General features: G+C 39.9%; 4 non-coding genes across 4 annotated transcripts; all 4 read right to left on the bottom strand.

Moving 5' to 3' along the window:
* Positions 1–4,711: 4,711 nt before the first annotated feature.
* Positions 4,712–4,784, bottom strand: Trnaf-gaa. The gene has a single exon. It is a non-coding gene; the product is annotated as a tRNA-Phe (tRNA).
* A 319-nt stretch (positions 4,785–5,103) lies between these two features.
* Positions 5,104–5,176, bottom strand: Trnar-acg. The gene has a single exon. It is a non-coding gene; the product is annotated as a tRNA-Arg (tRNA).
* A 344-nt stretch (positions 5,177–5,520) lies between these two features.
* On the bottom strand, positions 5,521–5,592 carry Trnah-gug. Its single transcript has one exon. It is a non-coding gene; the product is annotated as a tRNA-His (tRNA).
* Positions 5,593–9,841: 4,249 nt separating this feature from the next.
* Trnar-acg lies at positions 9,842–9,914 on the bottom strand. The gene has a single exon. It is a non-coding gene; the product is annotated as a tRNA-Arg (tRNA).
* Positions 9,915–25,825: the final 15,911 nt, after the last annotated feature.

Below are 25,825 nucleotides of genomic sequence, written 5' to 3'. Positions count from 1 at the left end.
CCCCCCCCAAAAAAAAAACAGCTGTCAGCCAATCAGAGAATAGGCTTTCCGTTTTGAAAAACTGCCTCGCATGTATAAGGGTAACCTCATTAAAAAACCTAATTAAACTGTTTTAAGAAGCGAGAAGAAGCTGAACTTGTACATACTAGCATATGTAGAGATGATAAGATACCTTTTTGTCAAAATTGTACCTTAACACACAGCACAACGACCTGTACTTAGCTTGTTTGAGCACAAATGTACAATAAAGGTCATTCATTCATTCATTAATATTTATAGGCAGGGTAGTCACTATTAAAGGGTGACGGTTGAAAGAGCAGGGCACATCCAGACAGGCGGTTTGGCTGCTGGATGTCCCTGCGTAGGAGGATGGAAATAAGCAACCTGGAAATTATTTACTGTGGTAGTCTACAAGTGAGGTGCATATAGCCATGGCCGTACCTGTAGAAGTGAAACTAGTTCCAAGCACCAATGTAGTGGCCATGACTGTAGTTGTTAACTTGATAAGATCTACCACACTAGTATCACTTTGTGCACCCCTTGAATACAAGAAAGAGACTTACTAGCTGTGATACCATGTTTTGCCGCTTTAATTCCTATTACAACGTCTATTGGTCATTTATGAGCACAGTTAATAGGAATTTGAATTATTTTATCTTTTTTTATTTTTTTTTTTTTATTTCAATAAACATTACAAAGACATACAAAGGACAAGTGCCACAACTTGGATGGATACAGACAGAGAAGGACCTTTCATCTGAATTTGAATTTCATTTGAATTTGAATTATTGAATTGCTATTAAATGTGAACAAGGCACCCCTACACCAAAGTTCAAGTCATTTGGTTGTAAGTCAATGTAGAAAGGGTTAAAATAAACATTTTTGCCCCCCACCTCCCAAAAAAAGCTCAATAAAATTATTTGTAAGGCGTTTGTCAAAAGATGAATACCAAGTCCAGGGTATTGGCCAACTATACCCTTGTGCCGAATAAGGTCGTTTGGCGAGTAAAATGACAAGGAGGGGATGAATTAATTTCAAGATTAGACAGGAGAACGGGAAGAAGACGCAACATCAATATATTTTCACCCTTACATACGGTTAGATAGAATAAGACAATTTCAAGGTTCACAAGGATACAAAACTTTTTGTTCTGTTTAATCTGTCTCTAGGTGTGGCTCCAAAGTCAATTGGGCGGGCCACTAGGAGCCCGATTTAGTCAGGAAAGTAATGATTATAGCATGTTAACATTTATTGAAAAGCGTGTTAGTAAATTGCATTCGTGTCATATTCTTAATTTATCCCTTAGATGTAAACGCCTCATTGCATGCAATACTATATTATTTTTCCCATTGCAACAGAGTAAAGTAGAAACCGTTTAAATGCACTACCTTTTGTGCAATTATCTGGATGGTGCAACAAAGCGAAGTTATTTAGCTGGACCGCGTCATTATGGACTTTGAGTTCCGTGCAATTAAAAGATGTGTGTACTTATCCGTTGTGCAATTAATTGGCTTCTACTGTATTTGATTAAGGGAAGTTGAATTTCAACTGCTCCGGTTTCTTCACCAGTCGCTGTGTCACTTCCCTGCACTTCTTCTTGGCGTCGTCAGGCGTCTTTCCGTACGTCCAAACCTTCGCAAACTCCACCTTACCATGGAGAAACTCGTCATCGAAAGACATCATCCAAGTAATCTTGACGTCAGAGTCTTCCTTTAAGATTTCTGCCTCGAGCGTGTTGACCATGTCTCGGACCTTCCCCGTGAAGTTGTTGTGGACTTGGAGAGGCAGGTTGAGAGCGGCCCGGCCCGTGGATGCAGGCAGGGCGGGACGGACCCCGCAGCACAGCCCGAGGAGCGCCTGTAGCTGCACCCGTCCCGACAGGCAGGCCGCGTACAGGCCGCTCAGATTCCCTGACATCCGGGCATTTACCTCGATCAGCTTGATCTGTGGGTACAAGTTTGTACAGTGTTAGAATAGACATATATAGACATGGTATTCATTGACGAGAACATGGTATTCATGAACTAGAATTACAGTATGTGTACAATGCTAAACTTTCTTCCAACAGAAAGGTATACACGAATCAAATGTTCAACCGCTGTCACCTTCTTCAGGATCGGTAATGTCGCCAATTAATTCCAAACATAAACTCGCAAGAGTTACAAATACGTGACTCTATTCACGTCACTTGATCTTGTGAATACGTGACGTCAGCAATCGGTCAAACGTGCCAGGAAGTTTTTACCGCCCACCGTCTCTGTTACGTGATGGTTAGAGTGCCCTTATTGTTCCTGAAGAAGGCAACAGTGGTTGTTGAAAATTTGACTCGTGCATACCTTGTCGTTGGAAGAAAGCTTAGCACTGTACTATGATTACTACCAACACGGATGAGATTAATTGATATCTACTGTGTTTATTTTGGGAAAACGAATACCTGTCCGTCGGCCAGAATGAAGTACTCCACGTGCACGAACTGGTTGTTAAAGCCGCGCTCCGCCATCCTGCCCACTACCTTATCAAACCCGCCCCACAGTCGCCTCTGGACCACATCTGTGGACGGTATCAAACAACAATCTATTCATCAGGGGAGATCATCTGTACGTGTAATGTTCATCATCATAGTACAATGCTAAAACTTTTTCCAACACAAAGGTAAACACGGATCAAATTTTTCTTACGAATCGTATTACTTGAACACAAACTACTAAGTTCACTTCAGTGAGAAATCTCTCAACACATTCACATTGAAACACCGAGTTATACCGTTTCAATGGACACAGTCCATACAAATACCTGACACTGAACATGACAACTTTGTAAGGGGTATGAAGAAGGCCAACCAATTGACCAATTGATGACGTCACGTATCCGCACAATCACGTGTCTGTGACTCTCACGAGCTTACTTTTCAGATGTGATTGGTGATTGTTGTGGAAGCTAACGTACGTGTAGGAGTGCCTGTGAACGTGCTCACCTGAGAGGGTAGAGGGCATGTAGCTTCCCTGGAAGGGGATGTCCTGTCCCGGCCAGTGGAGGCTGTCAGAGATGGCCCAGTGGAGGATCTCTTTGTTGTAGACACATCCATCCACACACACCTGCGTGTAATGTATGTACATACATTAGCTCATGGCTGCTTCCCTTCAGCCAACTAGTAGACCCTATTTGTTCTATAGTTATAAGCACGAGACTGTTTCATGCGTATGAGGAAAAAGTGTGGTGATGTCATCCAGAAGTGTCCTAATATCAGAAGGAAACGTGTACCCTATTTCGACCGATCCTAACCTATATTGCACTCTATTGGGACTACAATTTCGTCATGGAAAAGTGTAACCTATTTTGACCGATCCTCGCCTATCTTGCACTCTATCTTGGGACTAGAATTTCGTCATGTGATCACTGACCAATACCTGCATTTCCCACTTATTAGTAGTCGCCCGATGGAAAACACGTAACACCAGTCTTCTATGCTGACCATATGACAAGCTGTGGGAAGATAAACTATGTATAGACTGACCATGGGCTCTTACTCCTACAGCATGTCAAGCAATAAGAAAGATATAAGTAACAATTTACAAAACTTACAAAACTGATGAAGATGAGAAGCTTCGGGGAAGTATGCCATAGTCTAAATTAGATGACCGATATGGCCTTGCCTTGATTTCTGTGTATTACACTTGGGGTTTCTATATCCCTCGTGTGGGTGGGACTGATGTTTTATACAGAAAAAGCGGCCCGCCTCTGGCCATCTATTATAATTATCAAAATGTACGATGAATATCCCATTTAAATATTTCTAACTGAATCGTATCTTAGAGCCAGTGTTTAACATTTGCCTAAGAAAAAAAAACAGTTCTTTTCAAAACGGTGTGAGTTCTTTGTCCTTCCCCTTGTTCAATTCTGCCATTACTACTATTTGTACGGCTGAATGCACAAGTTACCTTTGCCGGTGCATCTATGTACGGCTCCACTATAATGGTGTCTCTCAGAACCATGGGGTAGTGGTCCACATCCAGCACCTTCTGTAGGAAGTCACGCATGAACGTGGCGCTGCAGCTGTGTCGGTTCTGTGTAACAGAGGACAGTCGGAGATGTTTGTATCGTAATACCCTTGTCACATTATCCACGGTCTTCGGGCGTATCGATGGAAGATCGACAGAGGATTGCGCGTATTTTTAAACTGAAAACCACCCTGACACATATAAGCCATACTTTGTACCTTGTATAATTGTTGTGCAATAAAGTTATTATTATATGCGAGACTCGGGCGATTGCCGCAGAATCGTCGTCCGATCGATTTTCAACAAATGTGACAGGGGCATTGTGACAGGGGCATTGTGACAGGGGTATTGTGACAGGGGTATTGTGACAGGGGTATTGTGACAGGGGTATTGTGACAGGGGTATTGTGACAGGGGTATTGTGACATGGGTATGTTCAACAAGATCTCCTCGGTATCACTAACGAAAGATAGTAGAGACTGTCTAAAACGTCTGACTGTTTCTAAAATCACATCCAGTTGTTTAATAAAATGTGATTTGGTGTATCTTCTAAATGTCATTACTGTCGTGACAAAAAAAAGGGTAAACTACCTAAAAGTTTTAACAGGATCAAGAATCGACAGATCATTCTATCACAAGCAACAGTTTTTCTTCTTCTTCTTTTATTTCTGTATTCATGGCTATAATTAATGGCAAAAAATATAATGCAGAATCTGCCGCGACCCGGGATTGAACCAGGGACCTTTAGATCTTCAGTCTAACGCTCTCCCAACTGAGCTATCGCGGCTGATATAGAAATGCATTTTTCTTCTGTTTGTCTTTTTCACACCCCAATTCTTGCCTGAAGATGTAACTAGTCAGACTCTGATCATAAATTTCCAGGTTCGAATCCTGGAGACTTGCAGGTTTTAGTGCTGTTTCATTTCACGTGCATTTTGTTTGAAATGTGATTTTTTTGCAATCTCTGATTAAAAAAAGCTTCTCAATACAGGGTTATGAGAAACCTGGATTACTGTACAATATACATACCTCGGGGCTACAGATAGTCATTCACGAAATATTTCTTGCAGCTTCTTCTTTATGAAAATTGAAAAAATAGAAAATATCGAGTCTGCCAGGATTCGAACCTGGAATCTTCAGATCCGTAGTCAGACGCGTTATCCGTTGCGCCACAGACCCGTTCTTGTTGTTCATCTTGATGGTCTACTTCACTTCAAATCGTAAGGGACAAACATGAGCCAAGTGAATACTAGTGATCTGTCAAAGATGTAGACGATTGCAATATTTTATCCTATGATAGAAAAGAACCTAAAGGAATTATCAATATACTTGAATAGCAACGGGCTTTGCCATTCCGTGTACAGGTTCATGACAAACCGTGCTATACGGCCAAAGCCAACCTATACAAAATGAAATATTCAATATGTTCAAACTTAAAGATAAAACTCTAAAAGAAGATCACAAGCAAAGGGAATGGTAAAAAATAAGACCACACTGCCGTGACAATAACACCTCACCGCTATTGCCGTGACCAGGATTCGAACCTGGGTTATTGCGGCCACAACGCAATGTCCTAACCACTAGACGATCACGGCGAGCTACATGCGGTCGGATGGCAGCACTCCAGCCAGGTGTTACCACATATCTGCATGCTGTTCATTGTTTTATCGCAAGCTCATGCCAAGAGGCTACATAAGGGGTTTAAAGAGAAGGAGCCGGCAAATCTAAACCCACTTTTAAACATTTCGTAGATTGCACCTTGAACTCAGACATCTTTAATTTTCGGACCTTCCTTACGCACTCTGTCATACGTTTAAAGGCATCACTTCTAGGTCCTCAACCATGTAAATCCCCAAATTAAGGCGAAATACAGTGTTCTAGGGGTGGGCACCGGTACAGTGTACCGGTACAAACCGGCTTTTCTCATTTGACCGTTCCGGAAAAACCGGACCATCAGTGGACCGGATGTTGGACCTATTGATAAATGAACATACTATAAGATCAGGCTTTCACACGTTTGGGGGCTAACAGGTCGAAGAAAATAAACGAACGAAGTAGAGTAGAGTCTATTATAGTATAGTCATTTCTACGAAGTCTTACAGTCTATCGTACAGAGGCAGTTATACTTGTGGGATTTCAAAACACCAGTGGGAGTCAAATACTCACGAAACAGATTTCTTTGTAGCGAAATGGACCATTGTTTTGAGTATCAGCCCTTCACAAGTTCTCACATACTGAATCAGGTCCAGGATCAGGTCCGGACCTGGACCTAATCCTCTGGACCTGAATTTGCTGTACCGGTACCCGCCCGTACTATGTGTGCAATGACCAAGTGAAAAACGCCTACGGAAGTACTTTGAGTAAACTGGGCACAAGTAACTGGGAATACTTTGAGTGCACTGGATACGAGTCTCCGGAAATACTTTCAGTGAACATGGGATTTAACAGTAAAGTTTATTGCAAATTCTTGCCCGTGGGCTAATTGTAGGTAACATGATAGATTCAAACAGTGTAAAAACAATATCACAAGTATCTACTCTAGTCTAAAACTAGTAAAAGCTAATCAGTATGTAGACCGGCTTGTGCAGCGGCTCATACTTGACGATTGCCGCCAAGGGTAAACTATTCGCCACAACCGATCCGACTGAAATATATGGCATTCACGATGTGCAACACTCAAAGATATCGAATGCCATTGCCAATAATATAACTTTCTGGATCTTTTGTCTCTCCAACTTCAGCACATTCAAATGAAGTTGAAGTTACGTTTTCCTTCACTTGAGTAGTCTTGTTGCCGGGGCCAAAGCTGCAGTTCTTTGATAGATCCTCCCAAACATCGAAACTGTCCGTACGCGTACTACTGTTACTGAGTCCTGTTGTTGAGTTCAGGTTTGCTTGAGGTGTACCAACTGTACCAAAGCTGCAGCTTGCAACGAAAGCAAGCATCAGGGCCATCTTGATATTCAGCTGTTCGTGCATCATCATCATCATTCCATGTACTTTCAGAGTCGTTGTAATGACAATGTTAGCATGACACTAACTGTCCGGGGAAACTGCATGCTTTGACCGTTAAAGAACTTTGATGCACGATTTATACTGACACTAAAATTGTTTCGGAGGTCGGTGCAGCAAACCCAGCCGGTGAAGCTCTCTATGTGTACGTTCAAGCTTTTTTTTGCGTGTTGAATGACGTCAAGAATCGAATGCAACGAATGTCTATCGAAAATTTGCATGCAGATCCGTTAATGGGAATAATCCTAGCTTTTAGCCAGGTGCAGGGAAGCTCAGGTGTACTAACTCAACTTCATAGCTCAGATTGAAATTAAATCAAATCCATGTAATCCCGAACAGAATGTTTGGATGAAAAATAGCATGCAATCATATTCTCTCTGCCCTCTCTTATAAAGGCACAAATCTGAAGATCTGACCAAATCTGCTTGAAGATTTCACTCTCTATTCTACCAGCTGCCAGTGTTTTGTCAAACGGAAGGAGTCACGGAATAAACACTGTAGCATTTACCTTTTTTTAATGATCATGGAGTCAGAATCGAACATCTTGAGTATAAAGCACGATGTAAGAAGGCAAGTTTGAGTAAAGCACGGTGTAAGAAGGCAAGAGAAACGTTTATGGTCACTTGTCACAAGCGATCCCCTTTCTTATTAACGTACGTTATAACAGCAATGCCCTACAAACATCCATCGCGTAAAACAATCTTCATACATACAGCCAGGCGAAAGGATAGAACACAAATACAAAACACCTACAACAACATTTATGAATACTTATTAAACAATAAAACCGTCGCCATTGCAATAGTTTTATTGCATTTATGTTCGTTTTTTCACTTTGCGGCATATGTTTGCTAATTTGTTGCTGCTGCTCTGTATAATTTACACTATAGCTAATTTTTTTATATAGACCGAAATTGATGCGCTTGTGGATGTTATACATAAAACCAAATCTCCATGACCCCATCCTATATATAGCCGCTATATAGCCGGTATATCCACCCTTCGGCGCGACACAGTCGCACCAGCAGTATACAGCTGGACTCTTTGGTTGCTAGAAATGTGTAGCAGAAATTGGGCACACATTTGCCACGGGTGCACATGAGCCCTTTTAAATGGATCTACGGTAATAATTTCTACTATGGAACTTGTACGGCACATGAAAGACTGTCCTACATTGTCCCCAGTGTGTTGTCGTAGAGCTTTCGGTACGACCGGTATGGCTCTTGCTTGTCCTTGGCATTGCAGTATTGGTACGCTGGGGGGCGTCTTTGCGACATGTAAGCTACTTCCACTCACATAGAAGAACGCGTGACGTCATGACTCAGTCTATATTTCTTTTAGATCTGACGTTTCACCTCACACCTGGGCGAAGAAACTAAATCTTTTTTTTTTTCCTTAGAGGCGGTTACGTCAGTGCTTGACGCTGTACCAGGCACTGACCCAACCAAATGTTGCAGTGTTCTTCTTACTTGATTAAGCCTCATTCTATGTCTTGGTGCATAGGGTTTTTTACCTACATGAAAAATGGGGGGATTGCTTTTGCTGTGTCTGCGGTTGTGTCTGTGTGTTTCCAGATGTTTTTGTGGTTAGCACACTTTGGGACCTCTGGATGAATCATAATGATGGTATATGGATATGCGTTGGAAAGACAACGGTCATTTTGGGGTCCTGGTGGGTGGCCATGGTACTGCAGCATAACCTCCAGTTTTTGTATCTTTTGTCCCAGACACGCTATGGTATAGATATTTAGGTGGCAACAAACTTTGATGTAAGAAAGAAGTTGTGTATGTTTGGGCTCTCTAGCTAGCAACTTGCTCTTGAACTGCATTTCAAAACGCAATAGAAGAAGCTCATCTGACATTTTCAGTGTCCAAGTTTCGCAAACATTATGTTGCAATAAAGAGTATAATATAAATGCCTGGGAAAGGCACCTTTTGAGACATATAACTTGATATCTTTCCGGGTCCATACTGGTTTTCTTAGTCTACCAAATACGGAGGCTTTTGTGGTAGAAGAAACCGCTTAATTTCGCGGCCTATTTGCCAGTGAATTCCGTGCAATTATCCGGATGGTGCAATAATGCGAAGTTATCTAGCCGAAACGCACCAGATTGGGATTTTGGTACTGCGTGCAGTTAACAGAAGTGTGCGTTAATCGGCTGTGCAATTAACTGGCTTCTACTGTACCAGGGACAACACCTCCGAGGAAAACAAACTCAGGGACTTTTGTTAACCATTACAACCTCTATGGGAATCTTTCTCTTTAACACGTCACTAGCGATGACTTAACACTTAGTACTTTGCAGCATTCATATTCAGACCCCATCTTTTGCTTGCGACTTCGAGCTCATTTCCTGACAGCTAAAAAGTTAACTAAATATTGCTGCTATGAGGTATGTATTTCCAACGTATATAGATAAGTTCAAACATGTTCAAATTAGATAAAACTTATCACAGATATTACTTCAAGAACATGATAAAACTTATCACAGATATTACTTCAAGAACATGATAAAACTTATCACAGATATTACTTCAAAGCCCTCTCATTAACGTTGAATGGACTCTAATAAAATGGTAGTAATCGCCTGTCTTTTTATTTGCTTTTTAATGTAATAGTTAGAAAATAGGGACAAATGATCAGTTCATTCCGTTCTCCATCTAGATAGTGAAAAGCCGTTACAGTCCGATTTTTGCAGCATCTCAAAAGAATAGTTTGCATACCTCTGGAAATGAATAGTTTGTGTCTATGTCTGCGAAAGCCTCGACCAATAAATGGACGAGTGACTTTCTTCAGGTGATCTTTAAAAAAAAAAGCAAAAGAAAAATAAACCGAGTCTGCCAGGATTCGAACCTGGAATCTTCTGATCCGTAGTCAGACGCGTTATCCGTTGCGCCACAGACCCTACACGTCAAACAATAAAACCGTTAGAATCATGTTGGACAAATTATCGTAGAAGTAGTTGATACGTGTCAGGGGGGAATCTTTAAAGTCTGTCATAAGTTACGCTAGAAAGTGTCATCTTAGAAACTCTACGCACCAAGTGATGAACGACAAATTTTGGCAAATGTCACATGAAATATGTTTTGGGCTGAAAATATTTGACAATTTAAAACAGTGGTTTCGCCCCCCATACACGAACAGCTAGCTCTGGGGGCAAAGTCGAGTTACTAAGTTACAATGTAACCGCTACATACTGATTAAAGTCAGGAATATAAAGTTACATGCATGCTTGTAGACTGTAGACCATTTAAAATGTTGTGTGGATTCTGTTTTCAGTCAATGACACCGTTGTCAGACTTGTCTGCGCGTGGTGTGACCAGCGGTCTTACAAAATTGCTTCGTTCCTTCAACTGCGGTCCGTGATTGCGTCAATCTCAGCTATGCACGGGGAGCAGCGTCCTCTAGCGGTTCAAATGTGAACTACAAGCAATGAGAGTTCTCTACTGGCAGCGCTTGATCCATCTTCCTGCCTTTTGGCCTCCTTTGCATGCCCTCTTGGTGGAACCCTGAATTGATACGCGATTTTCAGCACATGGGGGCCAAGTTTTTTGTTGGATAGATAGTTGTTCTCCATAGTTCCCCTTTTGCTTTCTTATTTTTTCTATAAAAGCTTGGATGACGTAACTGAAACAATATAATGAGGCATGAGTTCAATGACAAAGTTTAACAAAACTTTACCTTTCGCGAGGGCATGACCTTGAACTGACTTCACCTTTGACCTTACGATTGACATGGCGCATGTCCAGACGTCAACACGCCAAGTGTCGTAAACTGTTGTCAGTAAAGCACCGCCGGGTAAACTGTTCACAACGCCGCTTGTTATTCATAGGCGGGACTGGACATCGCGTCTGTAAACAGTGCAGTTGCTTTACCCACAACTAATACATGTGTTTGAAGGGGGAGGGGGTGTCAGTATAAAGGAAAGAAGTCAAATCAGCATATTTGCGTCTAACAGTCTCTCTCTCTGCCTCTCAATCTGTCTGCCTCTCTCTCTCTCTCTCTCTCTCTCTCTCTCTCTCTCTCTCTCTCTCTCTCTCTCTCTCTCTCTCTCTCTCTTTCTCTCTCTTTCTCTCTTTCTCTCTCTTTCTCTCTTTCTCTCTCTCTCTCGCTCTCTCTCTCTCTCTCGCTCTCTCTCTCTCTCTCGCTCTCTTTAAGTAAACACAGAATGAGGAACAAACAGAATGAGGAATGGTAAGGAAAAGATGAAAAAACTGTTACACACGTCATGTAAGAAAACGATGTGAATACGATACTGATTAAACAAATGGTCACACACGCACAAACACACACACACACACACACACACAAACACACACACGCACACACACACACACAGAGACACACACACACAATAAGAACTAGAGACAGAGAAAGGGAGACACGGGGTGGGGGGCACTGTACTGTACAAAGAGACAGAAAATTAGCACAAGGCAATTCAAAATAGGCGAAAAGGGTGTACAAAGACGTTTAGACTTAAATACATACAGCCAAACCTGTCTATAGCGGCCACTCAAGGGACCGGACAAATTTGGCCACTATAGACAGGTGGCCTGTGTATAGAGGTGGCAACTTGTAGATAAAATACCCAAGGGACCGACAAAAAGTGGCCACTATGGACAGGTGGCCCCTCTGTAGAGGTGGCCCCTAATACAGGTTTGACTGTATGTTGACAATGACTCAGTCCTCCTACGTAGTCCTCTACAAGTATAACTTTTTGTATTGTCCACAGGACAGACACCTTTCCCTATAGACACAGAAAAAGTTGGTTCCTGCACTTTCACGGCCTGTTTTTAAAACATTGAACACGGGTCGAACCAGTGTCAATGATAGGCAACAATGTCGTTATAGAATTTGCTGGAAAAAGAACTTGTGAAGTGAGGAGATAAAGAAAACACTAGAAAGGCCGACATTTGCTTGAGAGCAAATACAGCATATTTCAGCCATCTCCCTCATGAAACAATAGGCCTTGAGGTCGTTGACCCCTTTGGCCATTGGAAAATGACCAAAAAAATCCCAAATATATCATTTTAAAGTAGTCCATGCCAAAAATTATACATGGGTCATTTGAATAGATATCTAGAGCACCCCTTTACCAATTTACGGGTCATTAGGTTGTAAATCGAGGGAACAGGAGCCAAAAATGTCCAAATTTTGTCAAAAAATTGCCATAAAATCGCAAAATTAAGCATTTTGTTGTACCGTATGGGAAAACTTTTATTGAATTTATGTGCACATAATTGAAGGGCACTTTTATACCAACTTTCAGATCATTTGGTTGTAAAACGAGGCTACAGGAGCCAAAAATGTCCTTTTTTGGTAAAAAAATGGCCAAAAATCGCAAAATTAAGTATTTTGTTGTACCGTATGGGAAAACTTTTATTGAATTTATGTGCACATAATTAAAGGGCACTTTTATGCCAAATTTCAGATCATTTGGTTGTAAAACGAGGCTACAGGAGCCAAAAATGTCCTTTTTTTGGTCAAAAAATGGCCAAAAATCGCAAAATTAAGCATTTTGTTGTACCGTATGGGAAAACTTTTATTGAATTTATGTGCACATAATTGAAGGGCACTTTTATACCAAATTTCAGATCATTTGGTTGTAAAACGAGGCTACAGGAGCCACAAATGTTCTTTTTTGGTCAAAAAATGGCCAAAAATCGCAAAATTAAGCATTTTGTTGTACCGTATGCCAAAACTGTAATTGAATCTAGGTGAGCATATGATCAAGGCACCTCTGTACCAAATTTCATGTCATTCGGCTGTAATACCAGGGTACAGGAGCCCAAAATATACATAAAAATTGACAAAAACCTCAATAAAATCATTTCAAAGGCAGATATGAAAAAAATGAAAAAAACACCTGAGGGTATTGGCTTACTCTACCTTTGTGCCAAATTTCAAGTCAATCGGTTAAAAAATGGCGGAGTTGATTCGATTTGAAGATTTGACAGGAGAAAGAAAGAAAGAAAGAAACATTACGAATACAATATATTTCACCATACCTATGGTATGGCTGAAATATAATAACGAAAAGTTGCAAGTGTTTCTATTTTACGAAGATTATGCGCTGATTCCTTCTCAAAAGAACCCTTTTTGGCCAATATCTGTACCTGGTTCGAAATCAGCAGCCATGTTCACAATGATGTCGCGGAAATTAAGTCTTAGCAGGAATCAAGAACTGGAAGAATGTGCATCAGAAGGGTATATATTTTGTACAGGCGTCTTTGTTTCATAAATAATTGAACATGAATAAAAGTACTTGTAATCAGGAACTGATACGTGATTGATGACATGATATAAGAACTATAGAAATGAAACAAGACAAAATGACACATACATTACATACAGGAATTTCTCCTTCATTTCAACATAAGCACATACGCACGTGTATTTATTACAATGGGTTGATGCGGCACTGACGGTAATAAGATATTTTATTTCGCTAGTCTCCCTGTGGTAGGTTCCATGTTAACGATATCAAAAACATATAAATATAAAACAAATATTAAGGGATTAAAGAAAGAGAAAACATTTATGTGAGTTTATGTGCCTTTTTTGTTTTATTCATAGTTTTATATATATATATATTCATAGGATTTCTTGCTAATTCTGTTTCTATATGGTCTGGCCTATTCAACTTTGTACCTGGGCCAAGTCAACCTTCCATTCCTGCCAGTCTCCGCTTGCGCCAGATTGTGCCTGACTTACTGTCACTAAACAATATTCAAATATAACTAAGGACGCACATCAAGACTAACAAGCATAAAGACCGGAAAATAATTTCGTTTTCGCGTAGAGAATAAAGAATGATAAAAACATTGCATGAGAGATAAAAAGAAAATGGCTCTCGATATCAATACACTCAACTATGAAATATGTATTGTAGACTTCTGGCGCCCAAACTGCAAATATTCTAAATTTCTACGCATACATTCAGATTAACAGTTGTAACTAGTTATCAACATTCACATCATGTTCCATGCAACTCAACGAATTTCAGAGATAAAGAACGGATTTCCTTCCCTTTTGTGTATTTTTGTTGTCTTCTAAGTCATACGTTTACGTATTACACAATATCTAAATTATCAAAAATCGCAAATTTAACAAAACAGTGCCGCCGCAGTGAACGAACCCCACAGTGCCGCACCGGTGCCCCAAATGCAGTGAGAGTGCACATTAATATAAGACAGCCGCAGAACGCAAAAGAGATTCCTGAATCCACTTGCAGTCGGAAATTAGTCTCTACTAGACTCCGGCCTGGCCGAATAGTGATAGGGGACTTTGGCCAAGTTAGGAATAAAAACCTAGCAGGAGTTAATTGTCCTATAGAAGTGAACTGTAAGGCCGGCTGGATAGACTACACAAGACTGACTGACATCCCATACGGTAACTTCTTTGTCCCCATTTGGCCAAATTCTTGTCTTTTTTTCATCACGCTGACAAGTCTGCTTGGAGACTAGACGGAGATGGGAAATAAAAAATTACAACAAATGGATTGTCAACAAACTTCCGTAACAATTCGAGTGAACCACAGAACGCGTTTTACATGGCTTTCGAGTGCTTTCCTTGGTTCGTCGGACAAGCTGGCAATTTTGTCAACTTCTATCCTTACCAAAAGTGGCAGCCATCAACAAACCACGTGTTAATAACCCACCATATGACAGGATAATAATCTTAATAACCACACAGGGCATTATCTTGTACCGACTTGTCAATCTAACCGCACACTCTCAAGCTACGTGAGTCGTGATTGGTTCATTAGATCGTATCTTTCTGTCGTTTTGCACGACTCGAGAGCCAATTTCCCGTGTTTTTCCTGCACTAATGCGAGACATGGAAAAAAGTGTTATTTTGGCACTCGAAGTCAATTTACAGGGTACATGTATGCATTTACTATCAAGGAAATTGTGGGAAATATTGAATTATTATACAGTCACAATTCACTCTAAATGTTACCGTTGGTAGTTGCCTTGCTTCGTGTTTCGCGGTGTGGATAATAGGGGAAATTATCACGTGTGATTCGAAATGTGTTTAAGATCGAAACTGTGTTACAAGATTTTGTTGCTTGTTTGGTTACATTTACAACTACGATTGGACTTTAAGTACCATGGTAACAAACGTACATTTGGGGATGTAGCTTATTTGATTGACATCTGGCATTCATCTCCTGTAGTGGCTGTTTCATAGCTCTTGTTTTCCTTGAGTTGAGAAAAAAAAATGAATATTGCTATTCAGGCCTCGTTGTCCGTCCCGTACGCAAGTGAGTGGACACAAATCACTCGTGACACCTCCTAACCTCCATGTGCGGCTGAAACTGTCCGGCTTTTGATCACACAAAGAAGGGTAATTTGGGGCAGAAAGGGGCCCAAATTGCGGCGGCGACGGCGGGAAAAGTCCCCGTGAGTGAACTAAAGTGGTAAGGACCTTGCGCGCGCGCTTCACAGACGACGTTTTTCACCTTTCGCCAAAAGAGAACACGCGGGAGGATAATTTTCCTCGGCTGCGTGACCCATGGTGCTTGAGAAATGCATTTCCTTCTTCGAGAGGGAGCTGGCTAAGTGGCTAGCCCTCTCGTCTTCCATTGGGGCCGACAGAAAATTCGTTTGTGCACCCGCCAGAAGAACTGAAGCACCACTTGTGCGCGCTTTCTCATCGGCAGGATGAAAATGAAGCTATTGGCGAACCGAGCTCTCCGTGCAATCACGTTGTCCTCTCTCAGCAGTCGATTACTACTCCGCCTAATGGCGCTATAATAGACCAATTCCTTCTGCCAGCGACTTTCTGTAGGCTCCCAGGCTTACGCCTTAAAGACGTCAGTGTCCTAGATACTTAAAGAAGGGAAATGTCACAATGTCACAGGTCAGGGCTCATCACACGGCCTCCCATGGCCACGTCTTGCGTAAATTGGTCGGCTTTTACTGCGAAGTTTTGCGGGTTGTCCGCTAATATACTGCTGTGATATTCTGTCCTTTTTGTGTGGAACGGACGGAAAGTTCCAAGCAGAATCGGTGGCGTTCACAAGTCAGGAATGTCAGAGGTTAGTGAGGCATGGCTTCTGTGAGCGCGTGTGGCACGAGTTTTCTTTCTTTTTCTTTTTTTTTTGCTTTATGGTTGTTGTTCATTTCGTCACCATGCAATTTGCATACGCCGTGTTCTGGGTGGATGTCAAGAGAACTCTTCTTCTGGAGGAATGATGTGTTGAAGGTGCAACGATTTTTGTTCTACCACACACACACACACACAAACAGAGAGAGGAGAGACATACATGCGCACGCACAGACACACAAACTACACACACACAATACAAATATACACACACGCACACTACACAAACATACACAATACACACACACACACACAAACTACACACACTCAATAAACATACACACTACGTGAACATACACACTACACACAGACACACACTAACTACACACAATACACACAATACACATACACACATTCTACATGAACATACACACTACGCTCACACAGATTCACACGCACACACACACACACTGTCACACACACTCACACAGATTCACACACGCACGCACACACGCGCACGCACACACACACACACACACACACACACTATACTGAGGGTTGGTGACAGGTTGAGGAAAAAAAGCAACAAAATAAAGCGCTTTTCATTTTCTTTTTAATAAAGAACTTTCCAACTATCTCACTTTATCGACTATGACATCCCAAAGAACACACCAATGATGTTCCATAGTACGCACCGCAATATTGAAGTCAGAAAAGTTACCCACCCACAACGAAAAAGAAACGTTTTTTTGCCTTTAATCTCTATATTATAAACGCAGAAAATCATACATGTCCTTACAATGAATGACTTACACATCGTATTGGTCCTTACAATCAGTGATCAGTGCTTGTCTGAATTTTTTAAGAAAGCAACAAATTACACGTGTACTTTTGCACTGTTACATTAGCACAACCTTATACGATATGCTTGTATCTTAAGTTCATTATATATTATGAGATATAAAGTTTACCATAAGACCACTCGTACAATCATAACTTTTTTTATGGATGGATGGATGGATGGATGGATGGGTGGGTGGGTGGATGGATGGATGGATGGATGGATGGATGGATGGATGGATGGATGGATGGATGGATGGATGGATGGATGGATGGATGGATGGATGGATGGATGGATGGATGGATGGATGGATGGATGGATGGATGGATGGATGGATGGATGGATGGATGGATGGATGGATGGATGGATGGATGGATGGATGGATGGATGGATGGATGGATGGATGGATGGAAAGGCAGACGAATGGATGCATAGATGAATGGGATATTGAAGGAAGACAGATATATTGACGACAACACTGAACCTCCAATTAAAAATATGAAATTGTTGAAATACGGTACCCCTTCGCTTAGACTGGGGTCAGGGACACAGACATAACATTTTTCCCCCGTAATTTCTCTCGGATTTCGTTGTTAGTGAGTTCAATTGTGATTCCGACATTTTCTTATCTCATGCTTTACATAAGACGTCGTTAATTGGGCTATTAGGCGTGTGTATTGTAGCGACGTACAGCTGCGTTTTACCTTTGACTACTGTCACCATTTGGTCGTTTATAACAAGGCCTAGGTGGAAATTCTAATCTTACAGCAATGGTGTAACGTTACCTGCCGAATTTAGTGCAAAATTAGCGGAGTGTCGCCTGCTTAAACGTTATTGTCTTTTTCAACCTTACGTGGACAAATTTTATATGAAAAAACAAGGCTTTATTCTCGAAACAAAGCGTCTTGGTAATGTTCGTATGACGATTTTGGCGCGTGATTTCGTAGTGCTTTACTAAAGAGCTGATGTAAAATGTCGTCTGATTTGTTTCGCGCCAAATGGTGTCATACGTCAAAGTGTCGTCAGAAACGCCACTACGATAGAGACGTTAGAAAAATATTGTATTATTCAGCCACACTAGGAGAATGTTTGTGTGAGATTCTTTCTTTTTTCCCGTTGTGGGACAGGTGACGAGTTTTACATGTGTTGATAATTAGAGGTAGTTTGACGTGTGTGTTACGTCAAAAAATCGTACGAAACGCCGTTTGAACAGAGATTGAACAGAGAAATCTTGGAATTAGCGCGCTCGTTTGTTTTTTTAATGAGAACTTCGAGTGACATGTCGTCTGATTTGATTCGCGCCAAAAAGCTGTCATACGTCAAAGTGTCGTGCGAAACACAATGAAGTGAAGAAATTCTCTGTTCTATTCAAGCAGCGTGAGCGCACAAACGTTTGGAATGACGAAGGCGGCGTTCTGTGTTTTTAATGAGACACTTATTAGAGGGACATGTCATCTGCTTTGTTTGGAACAATGTTGTCGGGAACAATGTGCCAAGATAGCATTGTTTTGTTGAGTTCTTCGGTCGGGTAGGAGTATCATTCCGGTTGAAACTTGGGGTAAGTACCGGTACAAAGCTGTTTTTCTTGTTGGACCGGTACGGAAAAAAACGGACCTGAAAAAAATCTGTGGACCGTGTTTTGGACCGAGTAGAAAATGAACAGATCATATCGGCAGGCGTTCACGTGTTTGGGGGGGCTTACCGGTTTAAAAAAATGATATGGGCAAAGTAAAGTAGAATTGATAGTCATGTTTTCCAAGTTTCTACAAAGAAACTTGCAATGGTCTAACTTAACAGAGGGAAAAAATTACGTTGCCCACTCGTTTGTTCATATATTTCTTCATAAGATATAAACAATATCCATTAAAAAGTTGCTGGTGTTTTAAAGGAGCAAACCACCAAGTAGTCATTTAGTTAAAGCTTGAAATGTAATACCACTATCTAATAAGCGCTGTTGTTAAGATTAGAAATGTCATTTTTCACTTGTAGCTAAAACTAAGGAAAACTCATAGCGTAGAAAATAACCAAAAAAGTTAACTTTGCTGTTATGTTTTGATTGCTCAGATACTACCATACATACATTTAACAACTACAAATAGACAAAGCATTACAAGGTTTCAGACCTCTCTGTATACGTTATGTCGACGACTCCCCCCCCCCCCCCCCAACGCACAAAATGTCAACCTGAAGTTTATGATTATGGACAGAGTTGTCTTTTCCGTCCTTGCCGGATTTCATATAGACCAATTCATGGCACATTACTAATGAATATACAAAAATAACACAATATTGATTCTTTGGATGCATATTTTTCTCTTCAGGATACACGTTAAAATACACGGCAAACTTTGCGCACATTTTCTGTTAGTTATAAAGGTTTCCTTAGAAAAAAAAATTCGTTAAAATATTAGATATATACGCTTTGGTGCAACCCAAATTTCTCCACATAAATAGCCATTCTTTAAAAAATGTTACCAGGTCCTCTGTCAAAAGAAACAAAAATTAAGAAAATTAATAAATTTGTGCTACAAAAAAGTAACCAAGTGAAATAACATATATGCCTTGGTGTAGTTCATTTCTCCGCATAATTAGCCACGCCGGCAAAACATGAAAACATGATCAGATCCTTGAGCTCTATCAAAAGAAACAAACAAAAAAAGAAACGAAAGAAAAATGGTTCTCGGTATCAGTTTTCGGGTGCCCTTTGTTCGCTCGTGACCGGGCCCCTTGTGTCGCCCGTGCGCTCGGTTTATCGATCTTCAGTGACGCCTGGAGTCATCTTCAAAAACAATGGGAGTTCCACGTCTTCAATAGAGACCGGCTCTTGACGTGTTCCGGGTTCCTAGCCGTTTTCTTCTCCGCCAGACGCAAGGGGGTCTAACCTTCCAATGGAAATAATGAGGCGTCCGCTTCTGTTGTTTAGAAGATACGCACAAACAACGGCAAAGCCGGGTCGAGCCGCGTTCCGGGCGCGGGCATACCCAGTCGCGTGTGGCTCGAGTAGGATTAAGTACTGGCGTGTTGAAAATGAAACAATTAGCTGGTATGATCCCGTTCACACTTCTTGTGCGTATACTAGCATTCGAGTTCGTACGTGTTGCGTATTGTGGGTTAAGGTAGAATTTACCGAAAGTTGTGCCCTTCTATGATCAAGAGAGAGAATAGCTCTTAAAAGAAGCCACCAAATTCTATCCTAATATCCCCACGTTTACAGACAAAAAGAGGACAGCTTCCCTTTTAACGTCGCAAAACCCACACATTACAGAAAAAGTGGGATCTTTTGTCTTCCTCTGTCTCAGAAAAAGAAGTCAAACCCAATAAGTTACATCTTTAACTAGTTTAAGTTAGACGAGAGTAGTCGCTTACTATACTTTTTTACCATTATTTGTCTGTCATTTTTTGTCACTTGCAATTAGCCCTCGGGCAAAAAATTGCAATAAACTTATCGTTGTTGTTTTGTTTACCTTGACTCACCGTTGTGTTGTTTGGTCATCGAACAAAAAAAAAGCGATTTCTTCGATCGCTAACTTTACCTAAGCCAAAAATGCCAATACGGAACTCATATGCACTTGATCATGAATGTACACACAAGTGTAAATGAGTCATATATATTTTCCTTACATGCTGTTGGAATGGGTTGCACTTTTTTGGGAGTCGGAGAATTTGAGGCAGCCATATACATATACGAGGGGGGTTCAATAAGTTCTTTGCCTCACCAAGAAATAACAAGCACAACTCAGATTTTCAGGCACAACTTCATAGTATGAAGTCTTTTATCAATATCCTCCAAATTTCAAATCATTGGAGTCATTACTTTCCAGGCATTCGTTTTTCCTAAATTAGAAGGTAAGTGGCGAGAAAAAAGTTGTGTGAATTGTGATCAGACATGTGTGGGTCTAGTTTCCCATGCCATAAATTAACAAAAGACGTTGTCAAAATGTTTGATAATGATTCTCTTCCTATTTCAAGCAAAAAGAATTGGGTTTCTAACTTCCAGCAGCGCAAATTGACCCACACACTCAGGTCAGGTCAATTGTCCACGTTTTTTTCCTTCTCCCTCACCTAACGTTACTGGGTGTCGCCTGCAAAGTAATGATCACACTAATTTGAATTTTGGTACATATTTATATAAGACTTTATACTTGACATCTATGCTTCGAAATCTGAGCTGTGCTTATTTTTTCTCGGTAAAGTCGGGGACTTATTGATAACCCCACGTACATGTATAAAGTCTTATATAAATGTGTACCAAAATTCAAATTATTGTGATCATCATGTTGCAGGCGACACCCAGTAACGTTAGGTAAGGGATAACGAAAAAAAAAGGTGGACAATTGATCTGCAACCTGAGGTGTGAGGTCAAATTGTCTGATCACACTTCACCCTTCTTTTTCTCCCCACTTACCTTCTAATTTAGAAAAAACGAATGCCTGGAAAGTAATGACTCCAATGATTTGTAATTTGGAGGATATTGATAAAAGACTTCATACTATGAAGTTGTGCCTGAAAATCTGAGTTGTGCTTGTTATTTCTTGGTGAGGCAAAGAACTTATTGAACCCCCCTCGAACATATAGATTTCACATAATCTGAAATTATAATTTGGAGAGTGTGACTCTTGTTGGCATTCGTCATCTGCAAAAGCAGAACCAAGAACATTTCTATCATAAACAAGAACATTTCTTTGTTTTACACTTTGGTTAAGTGGTGATACTTCATGTTATTCGTGAAACTTTTGAGTTGTATTTCTTGGTGATGTATTATTTGTCGGCTAAAGTCTACTTAGGCTATTGGTGAAAGCATGTATGATCTAGTTCCCGTATAACATATATGTCTTTCTTTGGGTACGGTTAAACTTGAGAAAACGCGATTGAATGTTCGTGCTTCAAACGAGGTTCAAATTTGGGTTCTGCAATTTTAAGTAGTCGTTCGTTGTTCGTCCGTGAATGTTTGGGTGGGTCCTAACCATTTCCCAACAATCTCCCGACCATCTCCCGAACATTTCCCAACCATCTCCCAACCAGTAAAGAACTTAGTACTGAATGAGCCCCGAATGCTTTCTCGAGGGTCCTTTAAAAGTATGTCATTGGCTTTATCGCATGCGCATTCTTTTCCATTAAATAAGATGAAATTTGGCACAAAAGTAAAGGTAAAATCTCCTTGAAACTGAAATATTTAGATTTGTTGTCCAGATTATTGTGACTGACCGAGTTGCTTTTAAATTGACCACACCCTCGTAAGTCCGCCGGAGGCAAAGAGAAGCGCAATTAACGTGCAATTTATAATTCCTTGACCAATGTTTAGCTATTGTATGAGACTGAAGCTGCACATATATAAAGTATGTATACCTCTATAATCTACAAGAATATTTTCACTCTTGGTTTTCTTTTTTGTTGCTAGCTGCGGTAGAGTATGTCACGTATTTGGCTACGAGTCCAAATGCCTATAATACCTCACCTCACTGTTAACAGCTGTAAAAGAGGAACTATTTAGGGCTCAGAAATCAAAATTGGCATGCAACTTATGGAGACATCTCAGCAATTTCAGCTTCCTACAATAATTGTTATTTGGTGAAATCCAGAAGAACTTATCTTCTAACAGACTTCCATGGGTGTGGTCATTTGAAAATTAACTCATAAAGATCTGAACAACAATTCGAGATGTTTCAATCTTAAAAGATATAGCTCTTTACCTTTTTCGTCTCATTTGATGAAAAAGATGAGCTTGTTATAAAACCAATGACATTACCTTTTGAAGGAACCTCGAAACCTCGAATCACTAAAAGCCATTTGTGTGAAGGCTGGAACACGTAGAATGCCAACAAACTATATAACGCTCGTTCACCTTTATTCGTGGGGTGACATTTATCCGTTGTCTTTAAAAACAGCACATTTAGGAGTATCAAGTCTGCTGACAGTGGTTTCAAATTTGCAATATTTTCAAAATGTTCCGATTTGAAACCACCGCCCGTCGACGTAATATCCCTAAATGCGTTCTTTCTTACAGACAACGAATATAGGTTACCCCCAGATAAAGGAGAATTCATCAAAGTTAACTCTTTCAAACACATGTCATTCATCAAGGTTAACTCTTTCAAACACATTTCATTCATCAAAGTTAACTATTTGAAACACATTTCATCAATAAAAGTTAACTATTTCAAACACATATCATTCATCAAGGTTAACTCTTTCAAACACATTTCATTCATCAAAGTTAACTCTTTCAATGATATTTATCTTTATGCATTTTTTTCTAACAGATGTTTTTTTAGTTGGCAATTGTTCCTTTAAACATTCTGCAGTTTTTTTAAAATTGATGTACGAGTTTTGTTTGAAAGATCAACAAAATAGTCCATTTAAGATAATGAGAGTCTATCTTTTATTTCACACACCTAGAAATTTTAGGATTCATTTTTTTGGTGTTCCGAATTGGTTCCACACTGCATATTGTTCTAGAGGCTGTATACACAGGATGTTGATGAATTGGCCGTTAAAATGACAGTTATGTCGTGTGACCGCATGCGTCATGTTACTACCAACACTTTTTATAGTCTGTTTGAGTTTGATAAACACGCCTTTGCATAATTCGAGTGACTTGCATTTTGCGACAGGTGTAAAACGGTAAAAGCAGGCATATTTGTTTTGCAGGAGAAATTGGAAGGAAATGCGTTCTAAGACAAAGTAAAAACACCTCAATATCTAACAATAAGGAAATATAATTCACTAAAAATCGCTTCAACAGGTACAATATTTTCAAAAAACAGACCAAATATGATGTTTTCTTTCAACAGTTAGGCCATGTTGGTTTGATGATTTGGATGCCATCGGAGCGTATCAAGTTGTCCATTTTAAAAGAAAGTTTAAGACCATACTGTAACTAGTACATAACTACTAAAAAATGAGCAGATATTTGTCGTGAATTGAAAAAAGAGGGAAAACGGTGTCATAGAATAACAAAACCAATTCCAAAGTCGAAGAAGAAGAAGATGTGAGAGAGCGATAATAATAATAATAGCCTTCATTGCACATTCATGCCCTATCGGGCTAAGTACAGGCATATAGATACAAAAGGTAGTAATGCAGTACACATGGTTTCTAAAACATGGATTCTAAAACTAGTCTAATACATTTGTTCGGCTTCTTCTCGTTTCTTAGTAATGTTGAAAATGTAGCTTGAGATGTGTTTGTATAATGTCGTTCGATCAAACCTCATATTAAAGAAAAATGATTTTTCAACACTAGACAAAGATTCAAAGCGAGGGAACTTTCCTATAATATAGCTAAAAAGAATACTTCTATCATTGCTATATAAACTACAATCTATAATAATGAAGAATCTATTGTTCAGTTTATCGTACTCTTTGTGCTCTGTGTGTGTCATTTGTTGGATCTTCCTGACCTAAATTCGGTTTGGGATGTAAACGGCAGTGGAAAGAGGGGGTTAGGCTACGCATTTCTATATACCGTGCACTAGACACAGTGGATAACAACCCACGTGCACTACAGCATTGAAAAGGCTATGGAACTACATTTACATTATAGTCTGTTGTATTTGGCACCGTTAAAATAAGTGCAACTTTAGTGCAGTGCTACATTATCCTTGTCTGTTTAAAAGTAAATAGAAGAACATTACTTGCCGACGATACGTACTTCTTTCGTTGGGAGATTAAATCATCTTTGACTAGGCCCCCTTTCCACTAGACGGCGATCACGCTGCGCTCTCACTGCGACTTAAACAGGATATTTTTATCCTTAGCTTTCACACTGGGTATATCATACAAATTTTAAAAGTGTAACCGAGAAGACAACAAAACACACAAAGTGCAAAAAGATTCGTTTCTTTCCTATACAATTCGTTCAGCGATATGTTAAATTTGAGGTCGCAGAGAGAGCGCGGTGATAGCGCCGTCCTTGTGGGAATGGGGTATTAGTACAAGATTAATAACACGCTTCGATTTTTAAAAAAGAAACACTAAACTTTTTGTCTCATGACAATTGAAAAGGGCGCAAGACAAGAAAAGAAAGTAAAATACAATATAGGTCCATCGGACATTGTAACATGTCTTCGTTAGAAAACTGCGTATCTGTTTTTAAAATGAAAAAAAAACAAAAACAATTGGGTATGTTACAAATGATAGTATTTCATCATGTATCATTATAATTCACTAAAAGAGTGATAACGACATTATCTAACTACCGTTAAAATTTGAATGTCAAAAGCCGTAAAACAATCGTTATGACATGTTTTTGTATTTCAATGCTTACCATTGGTGGTTCATATGTATATTATAACGCAGTCAGCCATCAATCGCCATACGTTTGCTGACATTATAGTAGAGGAGCGATCAAATACGTTTCTTTGCGACCACAACTGAGAAAAATACATGGTTTCGTCAGTTGATGAAATGGAGCATACGTCATTCGTTTGGTACATTCAGGATGAAACGTACATTTCTTACGAGATGTCGCCGCTAAGTTCCCCATTTTACTAGCGCGCTGTGACCTGAATTGGATTTTTGTTTCCCTTGACTTCATATTTGGAATATCATGCAAAATATTAAAGTCTGACTGAAAAAACAACAGAGCATACAATACGTAAAAAAATGCTTTTTATAGTATGGAATTTTTTTTAGCTCTTCGTCATTCTTTATTATATCGCAGCAAAGTCCCGGTCCTAGTGGAATATTAGGAATGGATGAAGACCTTTATTGGACATTTTTGCCCAACCTAGCTAAGTGTAGGTCACAACAAAGACAAAACGTACATGTTTACGTATCTAGTCTAGTATAAGAAATATTTAGTGTGAATTGATTATGAGTTTTTTCTTGTTAATAACTATAATGGCTGAGAAGTTAGACATAAATTCATGAAACAAAATAGAAGGCTTCATCTCGCTTCTTATTAATAGTCTGAATGTAGGATTT

Source organism: Branchiostoma floridae, chromosome 1 (assembly GCF_000003815.2).
Source record: "Branchiostoma floridae strain S238N-H82 chromosome 1, Bfl_VNyyK, whole genome shotgun sequence".
NCBI classification, from domain to species: Eukaryota; Metazoa; Chordata; class Leptocardii; order Amphioxiformes; family Branchiostomatidae; genus Branchiostoma; species Branchiostoma floridae.
This window is presented reverse-complemented; position numbering and strand designations above follow the sequence as displayed.